This window comes from Gorilla gorilla, chromosome 5 (assembly GCF_029281585.2).
Source record: "Gorilla gorilla gorilla isolate KB3781 chromosome 5, NHGRI_mGorGor1-v2.1_pri, whole genome shotgun sequence".
Classification (NCBI taxonomy): Eukaryota; Metazoa; Chordata; class Mammalia; order Primates; family Hominidae; genus Gorilla; species Gorilla gorilla.
In genome coordinates this window covers 125,112,138-125,126,773 of record NC_073229.2, presented here as the reverse complement: position 1 = coordinate 125,126,773, position 14,636 = coordinate 125,112,138, and the positions used below count along the sequence as shown (strand labels likewise).

Here is a 14,636-nt window from a genome sequence, read left to right as displayed (position 1 = left end):
GTACATTGTCTCTTTGTTCTCATAATTTTCAGAGAACTTCTTGATTTCTGCCTTATTTACCCAAGATTTATTCAGGAGCAGGTTGTCCAATTTCCATGTAGTTGTGTGGTTTTGAGCGAATTTCTTAATCTTGAGTTCTAATTTGATTATACTGTGGTCTGAAAGCCTGTTTATTATTATTTCAGTTTTTATGCATTTCCTGAGGAGTGTTTTACTTCCAATTAGGTGATCAATTTTAGAGTAAGTGCCATGTGGCGATGAGAGGAATGTACATTCTGTTGTTTTTGGGTGGAGAGTTCTGTAGATATCTAGCAGGTCCTCTTGATCCAAAGCTGGGTTCGGCTCCTGCAAATCTTTTTTAGTTTTCTATCTTGATGATCTGCCTAATATTGTCAGTGGGGAGTTAAAGTCTCGCCCTATTATTGTGTTAGAGTCTAAGCCTCTTCAAAGGTCTCAAAGAACTTGCTTTATGAATCTGTGTGTTTTTGTATTGGACACATATATATTGAAGAAAGTTACCTCTTCTTGCTGAATTGAACCCTTTACCATTATGTAATGCCCTTCTTTGTCTTTTTTTAATCTTTGTTGATGTGAAGTCTGTTTTGTCTGAAACTAAGGTTGTAACCCTGCTTTTTTCTGTTTTCCATGAAATACTAATCCACTTTTTACACTGTCTAATTTATTAACTTTTTCTTAACAGTTGATATCAAGAAGTATAATTGTTGCATTTCTTGTGCTTTGGACTTCTTTAAAAAAGAGATGATTAATATTTTTTTCCATATTTTCCATTTATTAAATGCAAAAGTAAAACCTCCATATTTAACAATCAATGTTCTCTGGCCTTTCTTAGTTAATGACATAAACCTCCCACTTTATGAAAATTAAATACTCTCCTTATTTTCATTCAATGATAAATCTCATTGACACCTGGAATCATAATCTAATGGATATACATACTTCCTTTCACCACCTGAACTGTCTTTAGGCTCAGGTAAGAGGGAACACGGACCTGAGCTCTGCACTTTTTAGAGCCAGTTTCTAAGGCCTGCAAAAGCCTCTGCCTCAGTTCAGTTCTCCTGAGGGTAGATTGTACTGCAGGTGTGCATTTCATAGGTCTGAGAGGTGGCTGGTTGTAGGAGACGTGGAAAGAGTTTGGACAGGTGGACCAAGTTGAGCATATATGTGGACGTAAGTCCCTCACAGAGGCAGCAGTAGAAAGAAAAATGGGTAAGCCACCTCATTTGAGCATAGAACTTCATGGAGTCTGAGATCCCTAACTTTAAATCTGGCCTTTCAAATAATTATGAAGGTCAATTTGTAAAAGAAATAGGATAAAACATATTTTATTCAACAATCTGTTGGTTTGATTTGTAACTTTAAATATTTAGACATCTGGGCCTCCATTTTACTCATCCCCTATTCCTATGATATAAGGAGTAGACAGGACAGCCACCATCCTCCATGTCATGTGCCAGACATGAGGCTAAGGGGACACATGGAAAGGTGATCAGTGAAAATGTATGTAAGTCACTTTAAAAATAAATTTATTAGGAAATTACTTAATAAATATTCTCTACTTTGTTTTTACATTCCTTCTGTTAAATTTTTAAGTCCATCTTCAAAACAGAGCTAAACAGTACTTGCTAGTCAATTTCCCTGTTAGTCAATGCCTGTTCTAGGAATAGTGGGCCCCAAACCCCCTTCTGAATGGACAGGGGGCTGTGTTATCCCTCCCCTTGGCATAGTTTACTAGATGATTGTGGGTAACTTGTCTGAGCTGGACAAATTATGATTTCTCCCAAAATCAGTTATAAGGATACAAGAATTCTAGTTTATCTCTGATGGGCAGTTCACTTAAGGGATACAGTGCCAAGGTAAGGTAGCTAAGTCAGGCTCATGAGCAAATGGAGCAGAGGAAGGGTATCTGGAAAAACAGAGAATCATAAAGCAGGCTTACACAAAAAGATGCTTAGCAGAGAGTCCTTACAGCCCACAATAAAGAGGGAAAAGGAGGGAGAGAAGCTGCCTTGATTTCTGCTGCTTTCCAAATCCTGATTCCAGACCTAGTGAATGGCAGCTGTATTTTCTACTTTGAATTCTAGAAGGATTCCCTTGTATACTTATAACTTAGGCATTTTACTTATGCTAACTTAAGTAGTACTTAAGAATAGTCATCTTTCAATAAAGAGCAAATAGGTTTTGCCATGTCTAATTCTGTAATTCCATGATGACATTTTGCATACAACTCATATGCAGAAATAAAGTTAAACCAAACTTTTACCTTCATGAGAATCCTGTAATGTAGGTACTATTATTATCACTGTTGTACAAATGAGAAAGCTAAGGCACCAGAGAAGTTAAGTAACTTGCCCAGTGTCATCCAATTAATGTTTAATGTCATTCAGTTAGGATTCGAACACAGCTCCAAAGATCCCTGCGCGGCTCCAAAGATCCCTACTCCTAAGAATGATAATTTACAGCACATCAATCATTTTTCTATGATTCAAAATCATCGTATTTTAGAGAAAGCTTATGATAACTCATAATTTATTTAGAAGTTACATTAAGCGGAGTAAATAAAACAATACAGCCATTAGAAGGAACTTGAGAAAACCATAAGCATTTCGAATTATGAGCTTAATATGCAGATTTAAAATAACAAAACCTTTAACCTTCTTTTACAGAATGCCTCATTGACCATCCTTTCTCAGAGGAGTTATAAAGAAGACTGATATATTATAAAATCATTATGAAAATTAGGAGATTTATTTCAATTTTCCAATGGATAAGCAAACATGAACTAGACAGTAATGAGACCAAATATTTATTAAGCACTCAAGAGACTCTGAGTAACAGTTCTTGCACAGCTGAGAATCTTTTTGCAATTTAAAATAATTTCACATATAGTCTTCATTCCTCTGTAATATATATTTAGTTAAAACATAAGAAGCTAAGACTATTATGTGATTAAATTAAAATTTTAATGGTTTTTTAAACTAAAATTGATATCATTTTAAGATAAAACCAAATATAATACCTAAAATTAAGCTTTAAAATTTTAATGACCAACAACATAGCAATAATTAGCAGTTCTGTGTTTTGGACCATTAAGAATTAGACAACAATAGTCTGCCATTTCTACTCTGAACCTAACTCTGTGAGGCACAGCAGAAAACAAGGGAAAAACATCTGTCACAAAGAGTGTACAACCTGGCTTGAAAAACAAAAGGTACTCACATGAAACAAGTGCAGGGTAAAAATAAGAGTATTCTTTGTTATTTATTTGTGCCTTAAAACTATTAAAAATTAGCTGAGTCAACTTTAAATGGCAGCATATAATCTAGCTGTATATTATATGGTATAAAATATAAGTCCAACAGAGAAAATAGATAATGAGGATTAAGAGTCAAAGGTGTCTTGTAGCAAGAAAATAAATCTTTACCCTATCCTTACAAGATGAGTATTTCAATAAACAGAAAGAAGAGAAAGGTCAACATTTAATTATAGAGAAGCATCATAGACATCAGTTTGGAGACAGGCAGTATTATGTTGTGATTGTTCTCCCAACATCCATTCCTGGCACCATTAGCTCCATGGGTAGGAGCTAATGATCCCAGTTCTAGGAATGAGTCCTACATTGGCCCCAGGCAATTGGTAATTCCATTCTTCATCCCACAGTCACTGGACCAGATTTTCTAGGCCTAAGCCAATTAGCACACTGTGTCAACTTATCTGAGTGGTTCAAAAGGAAGACTTTTGATCCTGATGTGGGAAGGAAGGCTTTCTGTCACATTGATCATAAATGAAGCAGTATGTGGCCCTACTAGGAACAAGCAACCATTCTATGACATGACAGGATAGAAGGCAGAACAAACAAACATTTTTTAAAAAAAGCTTGAGTTGCTGGTTATTATAATTATTCTCAAGTATTGAAACATAAAAAGTGTGATTCTTCATAATCATGGCAAATAGAGATGCTTTCTACCAAAAAAGTATTGTCAGCATATGGTACCACTGATTTGTGATTCTGTTTACAGTCCCTAAAATGTGGCATCTATAAAGAGGAATTTTGCTTTCCAGTTGCATATTACTCTTGTTGATAACATATATCAACAATGAAGAAAATACAGAGAGGGATTTGCAAAACGCTTCTATTGTGTATAATATGTACAACCTATTGACTTCAATGATCATCACTTCATTAAAAGTGTAGCAAGTTTTTATCTCTATCTCAAAGATATTTTGAGAGTCAGAGATTATAAAAGTGGTATGTTATGATAATACCCAATGATCTTTCAGGAAGAATATAAGCATAATTGCACTAAAATGAAAATCACTACTAAGCCAGTAAATGACCAAATTTATACTTTTTCAAAAAATAAGTTTTACTAATGTGTTTTAGTTTCTAAAACACCCAGAATACTACTCATAATGCTGCTTTAATCAATCAGAGTTTCTCTGAATCATTTTCTTTCCTAACACAGTCAGAACATTTGGAGCGGCACAGGGTAGACAAAATCAAAATAAAAGAGTAAGTTTATATAACTCCTATTTCAAATAAGTACAATGTAAATAATCCATATTCTTTTGATTTAAAGTCAGTTACAGTATTAATTCACCTAGCTAAATTTCTTATTTTTTCCTTTGAAATCTAAATAGTCCCTTTACTACTTGCAGTCAGTAGTATCTAACTGAAATTTAGGTCACCCTACAGCCCTCTTTTTTTCCCCTATTCTAGTTTCCAAATCTCTAAGTTTCATCATTTTAATTTCAGTCAGCACAATATATACATGCACAAAATCAATACTCAATTTGATAGAGGACAAATTTTAACCAACTTTATCTCAATCAAACCTTTTCCCAAATGTTATCTTTCTTTTAAATGCCCTCTAATGCTCAATGTTTTAAAGTTCTTTTCATTTTGCTCCCAATACCTCTCTTCACATTGTCAACAATAGCTTGCACATTTTTTCTTATTTTTCATTTGGAAATTTTGGGCATTGAATAAGCCACAGCAATTGATTCTTTTTTCACCTAAATTACAACTTGAAACTTTTTTTTTTTAATGTGTAGAAATAACGTCTTACCACTACAAACAATGCTACTTAACCCTCACATGCCAACAGCTCTGGTTTATTCAACTTTCATAATATACTTGCTTTTTGAATAAATTTTAAAGAGAAATCTTAAAAATTCAATAATAATTTTTTTTCAATCTCTAAAATCAGTAGTTTTTCTAAACTTCTGAAGTAATCTCCTCAACATATTAAATCTAAACATAAGAAATGGTAACCTTATTTTTTCTAAAGATGTTTATAGAGATTTTTGCTAAACTTCCAAAAATGTCACCCAACAACTTGTTAATATAGCAAAACCAACTTTATTTGGAATTTCTGCACTAAAGGAGAACACCATCTTGAGAAAGTTTTAGCAGTATCTCAAAAGAAGGCTATCAGCACTGAGATTGTTATAAGATGGTGAGGTCTGAAATCAGGTGATTTAAGGTAGGTCTTTCAAGACAGGGAACTGATTAGGATTGGATAAAAGTTTTTGGTATATTCATTTAGGATTAGTAGACATAGCACAGTGAGGGTCTCGAAGCAAATCTTAAAAAATAAGCCCTTGTTTGATAAGTGAGCAGTTTTCCCAGGTCACCAGATTCCCAGGTCACCAGATTATGTCCAATAAATTGGTCTGTAGGAAAGTTCTGAAACAAACAGTGAATTTATATATTGGTTTATAGTTTTATCTCTCCCAGACAAAATTTTCCTGGAACAAACAACTAGGTCAGGTCGACATAGTCTAAAATCTTACCAAATTCCTGTTGATGCAAATGGTCTTGTTTCTCAATTCTCCATCATGGTCATTCTTCAGCCTGATCTGGAAAACAGATGGTTATCACATGGGGGAGATGATTACATAGATGTTTGTACAGTCATCATTACATATCTGAATTCTGTTGTTGGTCATTTCAACCACTGCATACACCAGGTTTCCTTGTTCTTTTTGTTGGATTATCATTTGATGGAACAGTGGTTATGAAAAGCATTTAAGATGCTAGAGATTACGCATTTGAACATTGTAGTACCACTGTGAAATACCAAGAATACTATGATCAGATTCTGTAATCTACACATAAGCCAAGAGCCAAGGGTGGCCAAACTAAACTAAATCCAGAAAACAGACTGCATCCACCAAAAAGCCTATAGACTAAATATGGGCATTTTAGTCAAATTACCTAATTTTATAATGTTCTTATTGGTTTCCTGGACCTTCTTATCAATATTAAAATTATCAGAAATATCTATGGGGGTAAAAAGAATATTCTTTTTCCTAAAATGGTACACATAATACCTCTACAGTCCATTTATGTCTATGGACTCTATTTTTGAACAAAGAAGGTGTTCTATTGATTTCTATGAACTTACTGACATTGTCTAACTCTCCTTTCAATATCTGAACCATAACATGTTAATATTTTCCCCATCATCCATGCCTCTAATAAAAAGTGATATAAAGAGGCTTGAAGGCAGAAGAAAACCATCTATAATTTCCCTGTGTAGTTATGGTTTCATATCTTAGTAAAGACATAGTTATTTTCTTCTTTGAAACAAGCTGTGTAGTTACCTTTTTCTGAGAAGGAAAAATAGCAATCAAAATGTAGCCAGAGTGATAGCAAAGACTACCTGAGTAGCCTGACACAAGCATTAATTTACAAAGATAAGTTCCTGTCTAAGTTACTGATAATATTCAAAAGGCTTTTGTGCCACAAATTCAATACCTGTGGTAGGGGGCTTCCCAAATAACAAGCTCTTGGCCAAAATACCCCTTCATTGACGCTAAATTGTATTGTATGGTTTTGACACTCTTTAGAGATAATTAGGTGCCAGATAGGAGAACATGCAGTAAGGATGTCATGAAATAGATGAAATGTTATATTTTATAAAGAATCCAAAGATTTACCTACATAGGAAACCTTGTTGGTAAAGTCTGTAAACATGAGAGACAGGTATTAAATGCATTCCACATTTTCCCTTTCTGAGTCTAGCTCATTTCTGAGTCTAATTAATCTGAGATGTATATCTGAAGTACAGTCCAAAATTAGTAAAGAAATAGCCAGTCTCATAGTATGACCTTTTAAAAGTCCATGTGATAAGAGGCAATGAGTGCTGGGAGGTGTTAACTTCATTGTCTTAAGGGCCAGAGTGAATAACCTTGGGCAAGGAAGACAAAAAATATCAGATGATTTTGCAAGTTTGAGTTTTAAAATATGATTAGTCCTACCTAATTTACCTAAGGTTTGAGAGTGATAGGCACAATGAAGTTTCTGAGTAAGTACAAAGCTTTACAAAATCTTCTAACAGTTGTAGTAAGATGAGTGTTGTATCATTGGAGGGATTGGAATTCCAGGTTGAGAACACAACAATGTGTTTGATACTCTCAGAACCACAGCTCTCTAGCAAGTAAATACTTCAGCTCACTCTAAGCATTAGCAAATACTGATCAGAACATATTCAAAACCCACAGAAGAAAGTAGGTTATATAGACTCTTTGAAGACGTTGACAGGAAGTTCTTGTCCGTATTGGTATGGGTTCTTGTCCATATCGTACATTTATAAACATCTACCAGAGACACCCTCAGCAACCCTAGTAAAAAATTCTTCACTTACATTGACTGACTATAGTGATCAATTTGTCCTTGTTGTAGTAGATGATTTCATGTAAAATTTTTGGCAAGGTTTCAGTTGAGATCCTCTGGTATCATCAAGTATCTACTCTAAAGTGTCAGAGAATATCCTCTTGAAATTTACAACCAGATTTTTTCCAGTAACTCTTTTCAGTTTCTGGGGTCAATCACTGGCATTCTACAATAGCTTATTTCAACCTTTCAAAAGAATTGGCTTCAAGGATTATCATGGTGCCCAGAATCTTAGTGAGGGCTATCTGCCTGCCATACTGATTATGTAGGCATTTGCTTTAACTCCATGCTATATGTTTTTGCATAGCTTCAACTTTTATGGTAGCCAATTGTCAGGAAGTTCTAGAATATTTAAAATGTATTTAATCTGTTAACCATTTCTATCTGGGGTCTTAGTCAGCTCATGCTATCATGACAAAATACCACAGACCGAGTGGATTAAACAATAGAAATTTATTTTCTCACAGTTCTGGAGCCTGGAAATCCAAAATCAGGCTGCCAGCATAGGCAGGTTCTGGTGAGAGCTCTTTTCTTGGCATGTTGATGGAGCCATATTTCTGTGTGCTCACATGGTCTTCCTCAGTAGAGAAGAGAAAGCCTCTTTTTATAAGGGCATGAATCCCATCAAAAAGTCTCCACCCTCATGATCTCATCTAAACTTAATTTCCTCCCAAAGGCTCTACCTCCAAAAACCATCATATTAGGCGTTAGAACTTCAATATTTGAATTTTGGAGGGACACAATTCCATAGCAATGGTTAATTGCTAAGATTAAAAACATTTATTAATACGTTGCACCCATTAGGATAGCTGTTGTCAAAAGTATGGAAAATAACAAGTGTTGGTGGGGTTGTAGAGAAATTAGAACCCCTATGCATTGCTGGTGGGAATGTAAATGTTGCTGTCACTCTGGAAAATTGTTTGGCTGTTCCTCAAAAAGTTAAGCATAGAATTACCATATGACCCAGAAATTCCACTCCAAGGTATATACTCCAAAGAATTGAAAGTAGGGACTCAAACAGATACTTGTACACCAATGTTCATGGCCGCATTATTCCCAATAGCCAAAAGGTGGAAACAGCCCAAGTGTCCATCAACAGGGGAATGGATAAACAAAATGTTGTATAGACATATAATGAAATACTAATCAGACATAAAAAAATAATGAAATTCTGATACATGTAACCTTGAAAACATTATGCTTAGCAAGAAAACCCAAACACAAGAGAACAAATGCCATGTAATTCCTCTTATATGAGTTACTTAGAATAAGGAAATTGATAGCTATAGAAAGTAGAATACAGGTTACAAGAGCTGGGAGCAGTGGGGAACAGTTAGTGGGTACAGAGTTCCTGTTTGGGATGATGACAAAGTTCTAGAAATAGTGGTAATTGTTGTACAACATTGTGTATGTACTTAATGCCACAGTTATATATACAGATATAGAGTAATATATAGAAACAGAACACTACAATTTTTAAAATGTCGTTTCCTAAGCATTCCAAAATTGTAGACTTATCCAATGGCTTACCTGCTCTGAGGGTATAAATCAACCTTGTCTTTGGCTATTGTCAAGCTCTGGCAAGTGCAAAAAATTCTACCATCAAGGCTAAATTTACTTCTGATTAGGTATATTTTAGGAGTGAATTGATATTTGTCATGGAATACACTGCCTGATATTTTCCAGTTTCAGAGGTAAGAGATGACCCATCAACAAACATTACTGAGTCAGAATATTCTAGGGCAATTTATAATAAACCTGTTCAAACATAGTCAGTTATTGAACAGAAGCTAAACAATTGTGGGATTACCTTTCTTTGGGTAATGAAAGAGGTTAGTAGGATTTAAAATATTACAAAAATGGACAGAATTGGTGAAGGAGAAAGTAATAAAATTTCAGGAGTTAAGCCTGCTTGCTGAGAAATGGAATGTATTTTCAGTAAGTAACACAGATTACACACCGCAAAAAAAAAAACATCAAGCTTAAGGAAGATCCTAAAACTCAGCCAGTGAAGCCTCCACTTGTTTGGCTGCTGCTGCTGCTTACACAAGATTATGGATCTAGGGAAAGGCTGAAATAAGTAATTTGTCTGTGATGATTCCCATGGCTTTGGATCAGAACACTGAGGGATTTCCCAGAGCATTCATACACAAATAGGTAGAGAGTTTATAATTAGAAAGGCCCACAGTCTGAGGCTTTTGAAGAGGTAATTTTATGTCACAAAATGCCTGTTAATATATAGATTCCCAGAAAACAGTTTCAGCTACCAAGGACTAAATAAGTCACATAAAGATGAGATGATTTTTTAAAAGCTAGGAATCCATTGCTTGCAGGTGCCAGTGAAAACCAGAAAACCTTTTAATTATTTCTTAGTAATCAGTCTAGGAAAATTTTGAGTGGCTTGTAACCTATCAATGGTGAAGAATGTACTCCCCTTAGGATAAATTTTGTCCCAGATAATGCACTGTGTTTTGACAAAATTGTAATTTTGGGGGGCAGGAAATGATATAACCATTCTGAGCTAGAACATTAAGTAAATCAAAATCAGCCTTCAAGCTCAACTTGTCTTTAGAACATAGCAAAAGTTAGTCAACATACTAAGAAAAATTTGCAGTACTGAAGTTCCTTGTTAAGCACCTGTGAAAAATGGAAGGGTGACTCCATAAACCTTCAACTGCCCAGGTAAATATTTTAACTTTCCTAGGAGAAAACAAACAAATAAACAGGTATTGACTATTTTTAATCTAAAGGGACACTAAAGAAAGCAGAACAAAGTTTATAATGACGGCATTGAAGATTAAATAGTATTGGGATTTGGTACCACAGGAAAGCAGGGGTTGACTTTTATTTGGGCTTAAGGTCCTGAACAATCTATATCCTCACCCATTCATTTTCTTGGCTAAATGAATTGGAGTGGTACAAAGACCAGTATAATGTATGACTAATATTCTTTGCCTACTTGGCTTTTAGCTATTGACTTGAGAACTTTCGTAGCTTCTGGTTTTGGAGGATATTATAAAAGCCTTGGATCAATCTGAACCTTAACTAGTTCATCCCCAACAATTCTGCAAATATCAGTAGAATTTTTGCCCATAAAGAATCTAGCACGAAGATCTTCAACCTGGGCTTCATGTAGATACAAAAATACTGGAAAGTCAAAGTTTAGTTTAGCTAAAAATCTATAATCTGATTATCAACAGGGGAATTCTAAAAGACTTGAAGAAAAAGATAATTGGGAGAGTTTTGTTTGTTTGTTTTACTTTCTACTAATTTTGCTGTGAAACTAAAACTGCTCTAAAAGGGAGAATTTTTAATTTAGCAATTCCACAGCTTTTGTAAATCCTTCTGGTTTCCTGTGCAATTCAGAGGCTTCTTAAGTAGTAATTCTTAACGGCCCATTTAGTCCTTTTTTAATCCAATTTTTGTATATAAGATTACTCTTAACATATAAACCAATTGATATTGATCCAGAAACCTGGGTTTTATGTTTTTAAAGCTATTCTAAATGCTTTTGTAAATTTCTATCTCATCTACAGGTATGAAAGTCTTTGACAATGGCTTTCATCTAATACTAGTCTTTTTTTTTCCATATCAGACTGGTATTGTGTTGATGTCCTAACAATGTTTGAGGGAGGCTCAGCTCACATATGAGCATTAAATCCTAACCGTGATGCTTATAAATTACAAAAGGATCTAACGCTAGTCTTTTTATGAGTCTTAGGGCTTAAAGTCAACCAGAAAAGATTTGCCTTTTCTAAAGGGAATTTAACTTTCAGAGATGGGTCAGCTTTGGGGGTTTCTGGACACCCAAAAGATAAGAAAACCAGATCAGAAAGAGGAGTAGTGGTAGAGTATAATGGAAAAGCAAAAGATGAAGCAAGACAGTAAGACAAAAGCCATTAAGTTCAAGTTCTGATTGGGACTATCTAAAAGAAAGATAATTTCAAGTTTTTCACATTTATTAGCCAACGAAACTTTTAAGGAAGCAATTTTGGAATCAGAGTTTCTTTTGGGAGTTTCATTATAACAATAAAATCAATGTCCGCCATTGGATGTTTGGGATTTTTTTCCCTTTCTGTTCCAAAGTGCTTCTCAAATAAACAATTTTGTTCATATCAAAAGTTTCTCAAAGTGACCACTATGATCTAAATTATTCAAGGTGAAATCAGGTCATTTAGAAAGATATTTACAGAAATTGATGTGTAAAAATATGTAAGAGTTAGGAGAATTGACCAGACTGAGGCACAGACTTAGTTTAAAATGAGATAAACTCATGAGAATTCTAGCATCAACCCATCAACAGTATTGTTGATGCACCTTTTGTCTTGGGCCCTCAAATGGTTGGCCTTTATCCTTCTACATCACACAACCTCTCCCTTAGAATCAGTCAACTACACAGACTTCAAAGTCTGTGTAGATGGAAACTTTGGATGAGAGATATCTTCCAGAATCAAGTTCTCATGGGAAGCAAACAAGACAAAACTAAGGAAAATTCTCATTAGACACTAATTGATAATAATGTAAGGCAAAATTTCTCCAAAAGAAACTGATTTAAGTGAAAACTTTCTGCAGTCCTCAGTCCCTGGGTCTGTTCTGAGAAACAGACTTATTGGGGCTTATGCTTATTCACTTTCTTCTTACAGAGTCACACACAGACACAAACACACACACACACACAGAGCAAGGACAAAGATAAAGAGTAGAGTTATGAATAACAAAGCTGATTTTTCAACAAAGATAACAGCTTTCAAATCTGATCAGAAAATAATAAAAGCATTATTATACAATCTCCTCCAAAATTGTATTTCCTAGAAGAGAATATAAACTTAGCATTTCATGACAAAAGGAAAAAAAAAACAGATCAAAATCTTCCTCTCCCCTATCACAGTCAGCAAGACTACTAGGCAGGAAGGTGAAAGAATCTCAGTGGAAGTACTGTTTCTGACTAAAAAATCTCAACCACAGTAGTGAGGTGAGAACTCAACTGAATGTCAGTGGAACCTCCAGATCTGCTCTCTCTAATATGAGAGACCTTAGCTGTGTATGTATATTTCAATTTAAATTTAAAGCAGTTAAAATTAAATAAAATTAAAACTGAGGTCCTTAGTTGACTAGTCATATTTTAAGTGCACATGTGACTAATGACTACCATATTGGATGTTTCTATGATTGCATAAAGTTCTATTAGACATTACTGTTTCTGATTATTGAACCCACCAATATCTCACCAAGCAACTTGGTAATCAAATAAATTTATTTGAACTCACTATAATAGGGAAAGCATCCCTTTGAAAGAATCTTAGCAGTGTCTCAGAAAAGAGAAATCAAAATTGTTTCTGGGATTAGGTGGTTTAGGGCAAGATTTTTGAGGCAGGAAATTGGTTCAAAATGAACATAGTTTGTGATAGAATAGTTTCAATTTGGTAGACAGCAACGTGAGGGGTTTTGTTTTGTTTCGTTTTGTTTTGAGAAGGAGTCTCGCTCTGTTGCCCAGGCAGGAATGCAATGGCAAGATCTCAGCTCACTGCAACCTTCGCCTCCCGGGTTCAAGTGATTTTCCTACCTCACCCTTCCTAGTAGCTGGGATTACAGGTGCCTGCCACCACACCTGGTTAATTTTTGTTTTTTGTTTGTTTGTTTTTTGAGAAGGAGTCTCGCTCTGTCACCAAGCTGGAGTCCAATGGCGTGATCTCGGCTTACTTCAACCTCCGCCTCCCGGGTTCAAGCGATTCTCCTGCCTCAGCCTCCCAAGTAGCTGGGACTACAGGCGCATGCCACCACACTCAGCTAATTTTTGTATTTTTAGTAGAGACGGGGTTTCACCATGTTGGCCAGGATGGTCTCGATCTCTTGACCTCGTGAACCACCTGCCTCAGCCTCCCAAAGTGCTGGGATTACAGGCGTGAGTCACTGCACCCAGCCTAATTTTTGTATTTTTAGTAGAGACCAGGTTTCACCATGTTGGCCAGACTGGTCTTGAATTCCTAACCTCAAGTGATCTGCCCACCTGGGCCACCCAAAGTGCTGGGATTACAGGCATGAGCCACTGTACCTGGCCAATGTGAGCATTTTTAAATGAACTTTGATAAGTAAGCTCTTATTTAACAAACTGTTTCTTCCCAGGTAAGCAGACTATTGTTTCTGATAAAACTGACCTACAGGAATATCCTGAAATAATATTTCTGGTTTGCAGTCTTATTTTTAGCAAGCAAAATAAACTGAATCAAGATTAATTAATTCATGTTCACGGCACTCTCATATTATTTAAACACAAAGATAACATTTTCAAAAGTATATTAAAATAGGAAATCTTTTCCCTTCTGTAAAAACAAAATAAAAACATTAAAACTGCACCCCAAAACATTTTCACATTTTAATTTGTAAAATTAATTAATAAAATAGTATCATGAAAGCATCAAGAGAAGAAAAAATCTATAATAAAATCTAAAATACTAACAATAAGAATATTTAAGCCTCTTATGAGAGTATAGAGTTTGGACTTTCTGCAGACTCTAATTCTAATGGGTCACAACTAAGAAAGATCCATATAAACTAAAACTGTGCATTTAAGGGAATTCCAACCAACTCGATCCACTTTTTATAATTTAGGCAAACTAAATAAAAGCTTCCCCAGACTAGTAGTTCTTTAACAACATGATTTTAAGAGATATATTTCTAACTCAGAGTGCAATCTGCAAGCAAAAGTCAGCTGGAAAGGATTTTTAAAACAGCATCCTCTAAGACCAGTTCTCCACAGATCAATAAATAATCTGAATAAGATATAGAAAAATATTTTAAAATAATAATTAAATGACAATATTGAGAAAACTGGAAAAGATGAAAGTAAAAAGAGGGAAGTAAATCTTACCCCAGAATAGATCTCACAGGTATATGAAGATGTTACCTCTTATCAAGGAGAATCTTTTGTCATTTTACT

General features: G+C 34.9%; 1 non-coding gene across 1 annotated transcript; it reads right to left on the bottom strand.

Annotated features, from left to right (window-relative positions):
- Window positions 1-11,288: 11,288 nt before the first annotated feature.
- LOC115935194 (small nucleolar RNA U13) lies at window positions 11,289-11,392 on the bottom strand. The gene has a single exon (XR_004070893.1). It is a non-coding gene; the product is annotated as a small nucleolar RNA U13 (small nucleolar RNA).
- Window positions 11,393-14,636: the final 3,244 nt, after the last annotated feature.